Raw genomic sequence first — 10,384 nt, forward strand, 5'->3', positions numbered from 1 at the left:
AATAAGAGGCGATCAAAACGTAGCATCTGCGCAAAAATGGTACCGTTAAAAACGTCAGCTCGTGACGCAAAAAATAAGCCGTCATTGAGCCATAGATCCCGAAAAATGAGAACGCTACGGATCACGGAATATGGCGTAAAACGTGCGCCACTTTTTTCGGACAAACTTCCGATTTTTTTTAACCCCTTATATAAAAGTAAACCTATACATGTTTGGTGTCTACGAACTCGCACTGACCTGAGGCATCACACCCACACATCGGTTTTACCATATAGTGAACACAGTGAATAAAATATCTCAAAAACCATAGTGCCATCGCACTTTTTTTGCAATTATTCTGCATTTGGAATTTTTTTTGCCGTTTTCTAGTACACTATATGGTAAAACTGATAGTTTCATTTAAAAGTACAGCTCGTTCCGCAAAAAATGAGCCCTCACATGACCATATTGACTGAAAAATAAAAAAGTTACGTCTCTCAGAAAAAGAATGGCGGAAAAAAAAACGAAAAGCGAAAAATCGGCCGGTCGTGAAGGGGTTAAATACCTTTTCTTATGATTGGATACACCTGCCTATGAAGTTCAAAGCTCAATGAGGTTACAAAACCAATTTAGTGCTTTAGTAAGTCAGTAAAAAGTAGTTAGGAGTGTTCAAATCAAGAAATTGATAAGGGTGCCCATACTTTTGCACCGGTCCAATTTTGTTTAAATGCGGATTTCACATTTTCTGTTAGTACAATAAACCTCATTTCAATCCAGAAATATTACTGAGTCCATCAGTTATTAGATATATGAAACTGAAATAGCTGTTGCAAAAACCCAAATTGTTATAAAGAAAAAAGGTTAACATTAATAGGGGTGCCCAAACTTTTTCATATGACTGTATATCTAAGACCTGATTCTGTCACAACTTCTGTACTCAGTAAATAAGGTGATGGATTGCTGGAATCAGGGTCTATTTTCCTACTTCATGCTGCTCTCAGAAGACTTAGCAAAATCTGGTGACAGATTCCCTTTAACAACATCGAAAAGTGTTTTGCTATTTATCCCATGTAATTAAACTAAAAAAAACAGTGACAGAATTTCTGCTTTTCAACATCCCGAAAAGAATGAGGATTTTGGAGTTAAAGGGAATCTTGCACCAATTTTTTGCTACCTCACCTGAGAGTAGCATAATGTAGAGACAGAGACCCTGATTCCACTGATGTGTCACTTACTGGGTTGTTTGCTGTCATTTTGATAGAATCAATGTTTCCTCTGCTGCAGATCTAGCAGTTATACAGAGCTCATGAATATGCTGGACTACCTAGAAGCACACCAAGTAGTCCTGTAATGATAATCTACTGCTGATTAAACAGTGATTTTATAAAAACTACACTAAGCAGCCCAGTAAGTCACACATTGCTGGAATCAGGGTCTCTGCCCCTACATTATGCTGCTCTCAGATTAGGTGGTAAAAACCTGGTGACATATTCCCTTTAATAGTCAAAAAAATTTAAAAATGTAATTAGAAAAAATAGATAAAGCTTATAAACAATTTGAAGAGTTAATACAATCCCCTCCCCCCTCTTCCACCCCCCAAAAAGTTTTCCTTTATCCATGTATAGATTTTTATTTTGGAGGTTTGGAAATATCCATTTAACATAATTGTCAAAAGACAATTAACCGGAGTCGGCAACTGTCAGTTCCAGTTGGGGATACTCAGGGGTGGAAATCACTTGACCAGGGTTTTGTGTGACAGCCTGGACCTAATGAATGACCTTGTCCAACATAAGTATTTATACAGGCTGGCGTCACATGGTACGATGTATCGTGCGATCGCACGAGCGATCGTACCCACCCCCGTCGTTTGTGCATCTCGGGCAATTAGTTGCCCGTGGCGCACAAAGTCGTGAACCCCCGTCACATGTACTTACCTGCTGAGCGACGTCGCTGTGGGCGGCGAACATCCTCTTCCTGAAAGGGGTGGGATGTTCTGTGTCACAGAGACGTCACACAGCGGCTGGCCAATAGAAGCGGAGGGGCGGAGATGAGCGGGATGTAACATCCCGCCCACCTCCTTCCTTCCGCATTGCCGGTGGGACGCAGGTAAGCTGTGTTCGTCGTTCCCGGGGTGTCACAAGTAGCGATGTGTGCTGCCTCGGCGCACAGATGGAGGACCGAAATTTTGAAAATGAACGATGTGTCAATGAGCAACGATAAGGTGAGTATTTTTGCTCATTCACAGTCGTTCGGTGGTGTCACACGGTACGATATCTGTAACAATGCCAGATGTGCGTCACGGTATCCGTGACCCCAACGACATATCACCCAATATATCGTACCGTGTGACGCCGGCATAAGAGTGAAGGAGGCGATCTTGAAAAAAACTTTGAAAGTTGCTAGTCCATCGCATTTGGCAAAGAATTATTTGACATAGTAAAGATATCTCATGCTATTTACATTCAGTTTTACAGTAAATTTACACATAACACATTGGAATTTAGAAGTTGTCCTGAAACTAGAAAGTGACTTTCTTCAGGTGCAGGACGACGGTATTTGCTCTTTACAATACTGGAACACTGAGTCATTTGTAGGTTCTTGCCTTCCTTTGTATAGCGGTAGATACGCGATTGACTGTTGCATACAATCTTTTGGGTGGGACAACAAATTGGTGTTTGACGTGACCGGCTGAGGGAGCGGATAAGGTGCAGTCTCACAACCCTATGAAATGTAACAGGCGTTTCCCCCAAAACAAAAGTTTTCACCTATCCACAAGATTGTTGGTAAGTGTCGGGTTGCTCGGGACCTCCACAAATCACAAATTACAGGAATTTGAATGGAGCAACAAATGTGCAAGTGCAGATAAGACAGGTTCGGCACAGCCATATTCCCAGAAAAAAACAAAAAATAATTTGACCGATCAGTTATACACCTATGGAATTGTCTTCTTTCTTAATATGAACAATCAAAGTGAAGCTGTAAAAATAATTGCGCAAATAATGTCTTATCCAATGTAAATTATGAGGAATAACTTAGAGGGGTTCACCTCTTGTGGTTGTGTAGGTCACAGCCACCATAAACGCCTGTAGGCCTCTGCAGACACGCACGTGGAGATGAAACAATGGAAAGGAGGAAAGGGTTAATCTCCTGTGTCGCCACGAGGTCCAAACGGTATAAGGTAGAATATGATTTATTGGTCAATGCATTTCAAAGTCATCAAGACTTCTTCATCAGGTATTTGATTGTCCTGATGAAGGCCCCCAGCGGATGTGTATATCACACAGGTCCCCAGTGTCCCCTAGTAATCTGTATGCCCCCCAGGTCCCCAGTGTTCCCTAGTAATGTGCATATCCCACAGGCCCCCAGCGTCCCTGCGCAAAGTGTATGCCCCTAGGCACCCAGTGTCCCCCAGTACCAGTAATGTGTATGGCCCCCAGTATCCCCCAGTAATGTGTATATCCCACAGGCCCCCAGCATCCCACAGTAATTTGTATACCGCATTACCCCACATGATGGTGGCAATGCCTGTGTCCCATTCTTGGTATGCTCCTGACCAATACTACTCTGATACCCCACCACCCCCACCACCAGGGAAGGACAGGACAGGAGTGTGATGGAAAACAGATAAAGACAGACAAGGGAAAACCAAAACTCGGACACACTACATATACACAAGAATAGACAGTGAGAGACTCAGGAGAAAAGCAAGAGCAGGAAGGAGGCGTGTGACAGGAACATGGCAGAAGGAGGTGGTGTAAATTCAACTTAAATGTGACATTATGGACACATTTCTGTACCCATCACAGTAGTTCTGCAGTCTGCATATCAGTCCAGGAGAATTGAACCCCCACCCAAGGGAAATCATGGCAAAGACTGGTATCTATAGCAAGTTTGGTATTGGACCCAGCACTTTCTAGATATGCCCATGAATCAAATCTTGCTCTCTGACAATTCTTTTCATTCAGTAAATGGAAACATTATTTTTACAACCAGATGGTGAAAACTGTAGAAAAAAAGTTTGCTACAATCATATCCAGTCTTAGCAATCCTCTGTGAGTCAAACACACAAAAAGAGTTGATGAATTGGCCCCACAGATAGAGACTAAAGGCCCCGTTACACGCAACGACGTATTAAGGATATATCGCTGGGGCCCCGGATTCCGTGACGCACATCCGGCATCGTTAGTGACGTCGTTGCATGTGACACCAACGGCCGTTAACGATCAAAAATACTCACCAAATTGTTGATCGTTGACACGTCATTCATTTTCATAAAATCGTTGAATGTTGAGGACGCAGGTCATTCGTCGTTCCCGAGGCAGCACACATCGCTACGTGTGACACCGTAAGAGCGAGGAACATCACCTTACCTGCGGCCGCCGGCAATGAGGAAGGAAGGAGGTGGGCGGGATGTTAAGGCAGCTCATCTCCGCCCCTCCGCTTCTATTGGGCGGCCGCTTAGTGACGCCGCTGTGACGCCGCCTGAACCGCCCACTTAGAAAGGAGGCGGTTCGCCGGCAACACTAGGCAGGTAAGTGCATGTGACGGGTCCTAACGATATTGTGCGCCACGGGCAGCGATTTGCCCGTGACACACAAACGACGGGGGCAGGTGCTTTCACCAGCGATATCGCTAACGATATCGCTGCGTGTAAAGCCCCCTTTAGAGTTTCATATTACCCATATTACCGACCTATAGGAACTCTGTATGCCGTGATACTATGTAAACACGGTTCTGCCTTGATGTGTATGAGACTTACACTTTAACTGTTTAAATGAGTCAGCGATTCTGAGCTGGTGACATTTTCATGTTTCCAGTGAGAAGACGAGCATTGTACTTTCTACCTTTCATCTGAGGCGTGACGCAGGTCAAGAAGTCCCAAGTGACGCATTCATTTATTTGCCTATTTAATTAGAGGCAGTGGATCCCAAAGACAAATAAGTGCCACGTTAATGTCTCTGCAGTTGCAATATTACTTTTTCAATATGCATCTGTCACCAGGATTCACAAGATAAGTTGTATATATTTTTAAATAGATTTGTTAGACCTGATGAGGCTGGTATACATACTTTGAAAATTCCTGACAGAATGGCTGTGCAATCCTAACATTTAAATTGCTATTTTTAATATAGGGTGGAGAGCATATACAGTGTCAGGTGAAAGTGTGACGCCCTGGACTAGTCAGGTCGTCACAGGGTTCTGCACAATCTTTCTTTCCCCGTGCAGGGCTCAACCCCCATTGGTTCTGGGTCCCCATCTTGCGGTACTGCCTCCACCAGCATCCACAAATATTAGTTACACCTCGCACCACACCTGTCAGGCACACCAGTGGGCTGCTTAAGCTGGAATAGGGTCGCCCACCTAGGGGTCAGGCAGGGAGGTGGGAGGTGACAAGTAAGTCTTTGGTAGCCCTCGAGCAGTGAGGAGCTCGAGGAAGCTGGGAGTTGGAGCTCCCAGGGGAAAGGAGATTAGGTTGCAGACGGTGGTCTGGACCAGGAGGAGTCAGAGACTCAGTCGTGGGAGATTGGGACTGGGTGTTTGGCTAGTCTTGGAGGATAGCCAGCAGCCACAGTTCAATAGCCAGGCTGGGACCGAAGGCACGTCGGGGTACATGGACCCTGGGTCAGGGAGAAGCTTCAAGCAACCCGGCAATTAACCTGCGGAGGACAGGGCCTATATGGACTGTTGCCACGATGCTCAGAGATCAGGGGGCACTAGCGCAACGAGGAGGATAGGGCTTTCCAAGCAAATCAGCCCACTGAAATTCCAAGCGTGAGCTCCTGAGAGCAAGCCCCTCTGCTACTCTTAGCAGGGAGCGGGGCCCAGAAACTCCAAGCTGACGGGCCAACTGCACACTCTAAAAGACAGTGTCAGGAGGCAGGCCACGGACCACCAGGCAGTGCTGCAGGGGACGGGACCCGGACAAGCTCCCCAAGAGGGCAGCGGCACCCAGAGACTTGGTTTACAACATTGTCAGCGTCTACTTTCTTGCCGAGTGAGTACCTGATTAACCCCTGCTCCCAACCAGCCCTGCGCTCCCCCTGCACTGTCGCTCACCATCCAGAGTCCTGTGGCCTTCCTTACCCGTGGAGGGAAAACGTCATCTAGCTGCCTCCATTCCATCAACCCCGGTACTCCCAACGGCAGCGGCGGTACTCCCTATTACCGCACACCACGGGTAGCTTCACAAACTATATCTCCCCTGTAAATACCCCCTTCTTCATTTGAATGTGGCCCCTGGTCCGGAGACCCTCGAGCCACGAGTAATCATCCCCGGGTTCGAGCGGTTCAACCGCTGCAGGGGCAGCACAAAAGTATTCACCATTCTTGGCTTTTTACCTATTTTGTTACATTGCAACCTGTGTTTAAATATTTTTCTAATCCGATTTGTGTGATGCATCAGCACTAAATAGTCTAAGTTGGGGAAGTGAAGTGAGGAATATATAGGCAAAAATTAAATTTGTGGGATAAAATCAATAAAAATTGCTATGTGCATATGTATTCACCCTTTTTGCTATGAATCCCGCAAAAAGTAATGGTGCAAGTAATTACCTTCATAAGTCCCATGCTAGTGTCAGTAAGGCAGGCTTTGCACGTTGCAACATCACTAGCAATTGCTAGCGATGTCAAGCACGATAGCACCCGCCCCCGTTGTACATGCGATATCTGGTGCTTGCAGCCGTAGCGAACATTATCGCTACGGCAGCTTCACACGCACATACCTGGTTGGTGACATCGCTGTGACCGCCGAACAATCCCTCCCTCAAGGGGGAGGTGCGTTCGGCGTCACAGCGACGTCACCGCGACATCACTAAGCGGCCGGCCAATAGAAGCGAAGGGGCGGAGATGAGTGGGACATAACATCCCGCCCACCTGCTTCCTTCCGCAGTGTCGATGGACGCAGGTAAGTAGATGTTTGTCGTTCTTGCGGTTTCACACAGAGCGATATGTGCTGCTGCAGGAACGACGAACAACATCGTATCTGCAGCAGTAAGGACATTATGGAAATTAACGATGTGACACAGATCAGCGATTTTTTTACGCTTTTGCGCTCATTCATCGTCGCACCTAGGATTTACACATTGCAATGTCGCTACCGGCGACGGATGTGCGTCACTAACGACGTGACCCCGACGATATATCGGTAGCGATGTCGCAACGTGTATAGCCCGCCTAAGTCGACCTGTGTACAATTTAAGTATACCATGCTCTGTCAGTATATGCAAATCTTTTCTCAAAGGCCACAGAGGCTGCAACACCATTAAGCAAGAGGCACCACTAACCAAACACCATGAAGACCAAGGAGCTCTTGAAACAACACCATGAAGACTAAGGAGATCTCGAAACAACACCATCAAGACCAAGGAGATCTCCAAACAAGTCAGAGACAAAGTTGTTGAGAGGTAAAAGTCAGGGTTGGGTTCTAAAATAATATTCCAATCTCTGATGATCCCCTGGAGCACCATCAAATCCATTATCATCAAATGGAAACAACATGGTACCACTTCAAACCTGCCAAGAGAAGGCCATCCATCAAAACTGTCAGCCCGAGCAAGGAGGGCATTAATCAGAGAGGCAGGACAGAGACCAAAGGTAACCCTGAAGAAGCTGCAGATTTCTCAAGCAGAGAATGGAGTATCTGTCCATGCGACCACAATAAGTTGTACTCTCCATAGAGCTGGCCTTTATGGAAGAGTGGCCGGGAAAAAAGATTTTACTTAAAGCCAAAAACTGGAAGGCTTGTTTTTATTTTCCCAAAAGACACGTGGAAGACTCTCCAAATGTATGGAGAAAGGTGCTGTGGTCATATGAGCGCAAAATTGAATTTTTTTGTCCACCAAAGTAAACGCTATGTCTGGCCCTAAACCAATATAGCTCATCACCCCAATAACACCATACCCACAGTGAAACATGGTGGTGACAGCATAATACTGTGGGGATGGGGTTCAATGGGGGAACCCAAGCATTTTTCTTGAAGATTTCCTAGCAAAATGCTCGGGTTTGACTTGCATTAGATGTTACTCGTGACAAATACTGGAAAAGTATTCGGTACAAATATCCGGAACCCAAATATTTTAGTATTCGCCCATCACTAGATACAACCCATGAACATTTGTGATGTTATTTCAAGAAGAATGAAAATGTGTGTTGATTTTTTTTTTTTTTAAATGTTGTAAAACTATGTTGTACTGTATGTTGACGGGAAGAGTCAGTTGTGTATGCACAAGGAGAGACTTGCCAGTCAAGGGGAGCGGGTGGGGTGCAGCCACTGGTGGCCTGCCTACTGGACTAGTCATTCTAGTTGCATTGTAAAGTATGTGACATATACATATAACAGAGTTGATCTCTGATCAGATCATGCCGAGGGTGGTTCGGGCAGCAATAATCAACTGGAGGTTCCCTCAAAGAATTGTTCAATATGAAAGCAGAAGTACACTGAAGCAGGGATACAGATTTATGCCAAGGAGAGAAGGATGACACTGCTAAAATGAGTCGCTTCCTGAGGTTTTAATTACAGGGTAATGAGAAGAATCTACATCTCTTTTCCCAGCCTGTAATGCAGCTGTCTACGGGAATATCTGCAGTATACAGTAAGTGCACTGCCTGCAATATCACAGCTGCCAAGTGCTGTGCACTTCCTCTATTAGCGTTGGTGAATGTACAATATATGTTAAATAGCATTGTGCCCCCTTCACGTTACACCTACACTAGGATTGATGACCTCCCTTTCTAGATGGTCCTTTGCAGCTATAACAGCTTCCACTCTTCTGGGAAGAACTTATACAAGATTTTGGAGGTGTCTGTGGGAAATGTACCCATTGATTTGTAAGGAAGTGGAAGTGCCGCCCACACCCCCTCGAAGAAAATGTGATGTTCCACAATACAATGCACTGTTTTTAAATGTGTTCTTTTTTGTAAATTACATCTATTTGGTCTGACACATATTACCCTGTTTGCCCGAAAATAAGACACTTTTATATTTTTTTTTTGCCCTGAAAAAAGCGCTAGGTCTTATTTTCGGGAGGTGTCTTATTCTCGAAGAGACATGGTTGGGGGTAAGTTTACCCCCCACAAAAAGCAGGTCCCCCCCCCTCCCAGGATCATCATACTTACCAGCCCCGGGCGTCTGTATGTCTCCCAGATCCTCCTGTGATCTCCCAGCAGGTACGCTGCATGCCTCCCCTGCGTCTGGCTGACATCAGATCACACACACACACCACATCAGTTCTCCCTATGATCTCCCTGCAGCTGTGCTCCCCTGCGTCTGGCTGACATCAGATCACACACACACACACACACACACACACACCACATCAGTTCTCCCCATGATCTCCCTGCAGCTGTGCTCCCCTGCGTCTGGCTGATATCAGATCTCACACACACACCCACACACACACACACACCAGTTCTCCCTATGATCACCCTGCAGCTTTGCTACCCTGCGTCTGGCTGACATCAGATCACACACACACACACACACCACATCAGTTCTCCCCATGATCTCCCTGCAGCTGTGCTCCCCTGCGTCTGGCTGATATCAGATCTCACACACACACACACACACACCAGTTCTCCCTATGATCTCCTTGCAGCTTTGCTCCCCTGCGTCTGGCTGACATCAGATCTCACACACACACACACACAAACACACACCACATCAATTCTCCCTGTGATCTCCCTGCAGCTGTGCACCCCTGCATCTGGCCGACATTCACACATCAGAACACAGTCACACATCAGACAGCGTACACACACACACACACACACACATCACTTCTCCCTGTGCTCTCCAGTGGGCGGTCCCAGCAGCTGTGCTGCACGCCGTCCCCCTCTGCCTCCTGCCGACACTCACAGATCCGATCGCATACATTCACACACACTCACACATCAGACAGCATACACACACATCTGATCGCATACACTCACACACACACAGACACACACACACACTCACAATATCGCACATACGCGTGCACACACTCACAAAATCCGGAGATACCACATGCTTCCGGCCATGTGATCCTTGGCAGGTCCAGGAAGATCACTGCACGCACAGTGCACAGTATCGCCGCCGAGAAGCAAGCGATATTGCTGGATGTGGTGAGTGTGTGGATGCGATCTGTAGTGTTTGTGTGTGTGTGTGAGTGTGATCTGATGTGTGTGTGCGTGTGTATTCCGCTGCAGGACCTTGATGCGCTCACCTGCTCCCGGTCGGCGTCTGGTAAGTATGATTGGGGGTCTTCTTTCTTCTGTCTTCTCTCTTCTGGGGGTGCCCGCTGCCTATAATGAAGTGTCCTGCAGTGTCTTTAACTTTTTCACCGCTGCATGACACTTCATTATTGACCGTGGCTAGGTCTTATTTTCAGGTGATGTCTTATATTAAGGCTTCCCTGAAAACTCCTGG

At 46.4% G+C, this 10,384-nt stretch overlaps 1 long non-coding RNA gene across 1 annotated transcript in view; it reads right to left on the reverse strand.

Annotated features, from left to right (window-relative positions):
- LOC142244039 (uncharacterized) overlaps positions 1-9,755 on the reverse strand; it is a 115,904-nt gene extending 106,149 nt beyond the window's left edge. The window contains exon 1 of the long non-coding RNA XR_012724429.1: positions 9,094-9,755. This is a non-coding gene — a long non-coding RNA (uncharacterized LOC142244039). The remainder of the gene's footprint in view (positions 1-9,093) is intronic.
- Positions 9,756-10,384: the final 629 nt, after the last annotated feature.

Source organism: Anomaloglossus baeobatrachus, chromosome 6, assembly GCF_048569485.1.
Source record: "Anomaloglossus baeobatrachus isolate aAnoBae1 chromosome 6, aAnoBae1.hap1, whole genome shotgun sequence".
In the NCBI taxonomy this organism is placed as follows: domain Eukaryota; kingdom Metazoa; phylum Chordata; class Amphibia; order Anura; family Aromobatidae; genus Anomaloglossus; species Anomaloglossus baeobatrachus.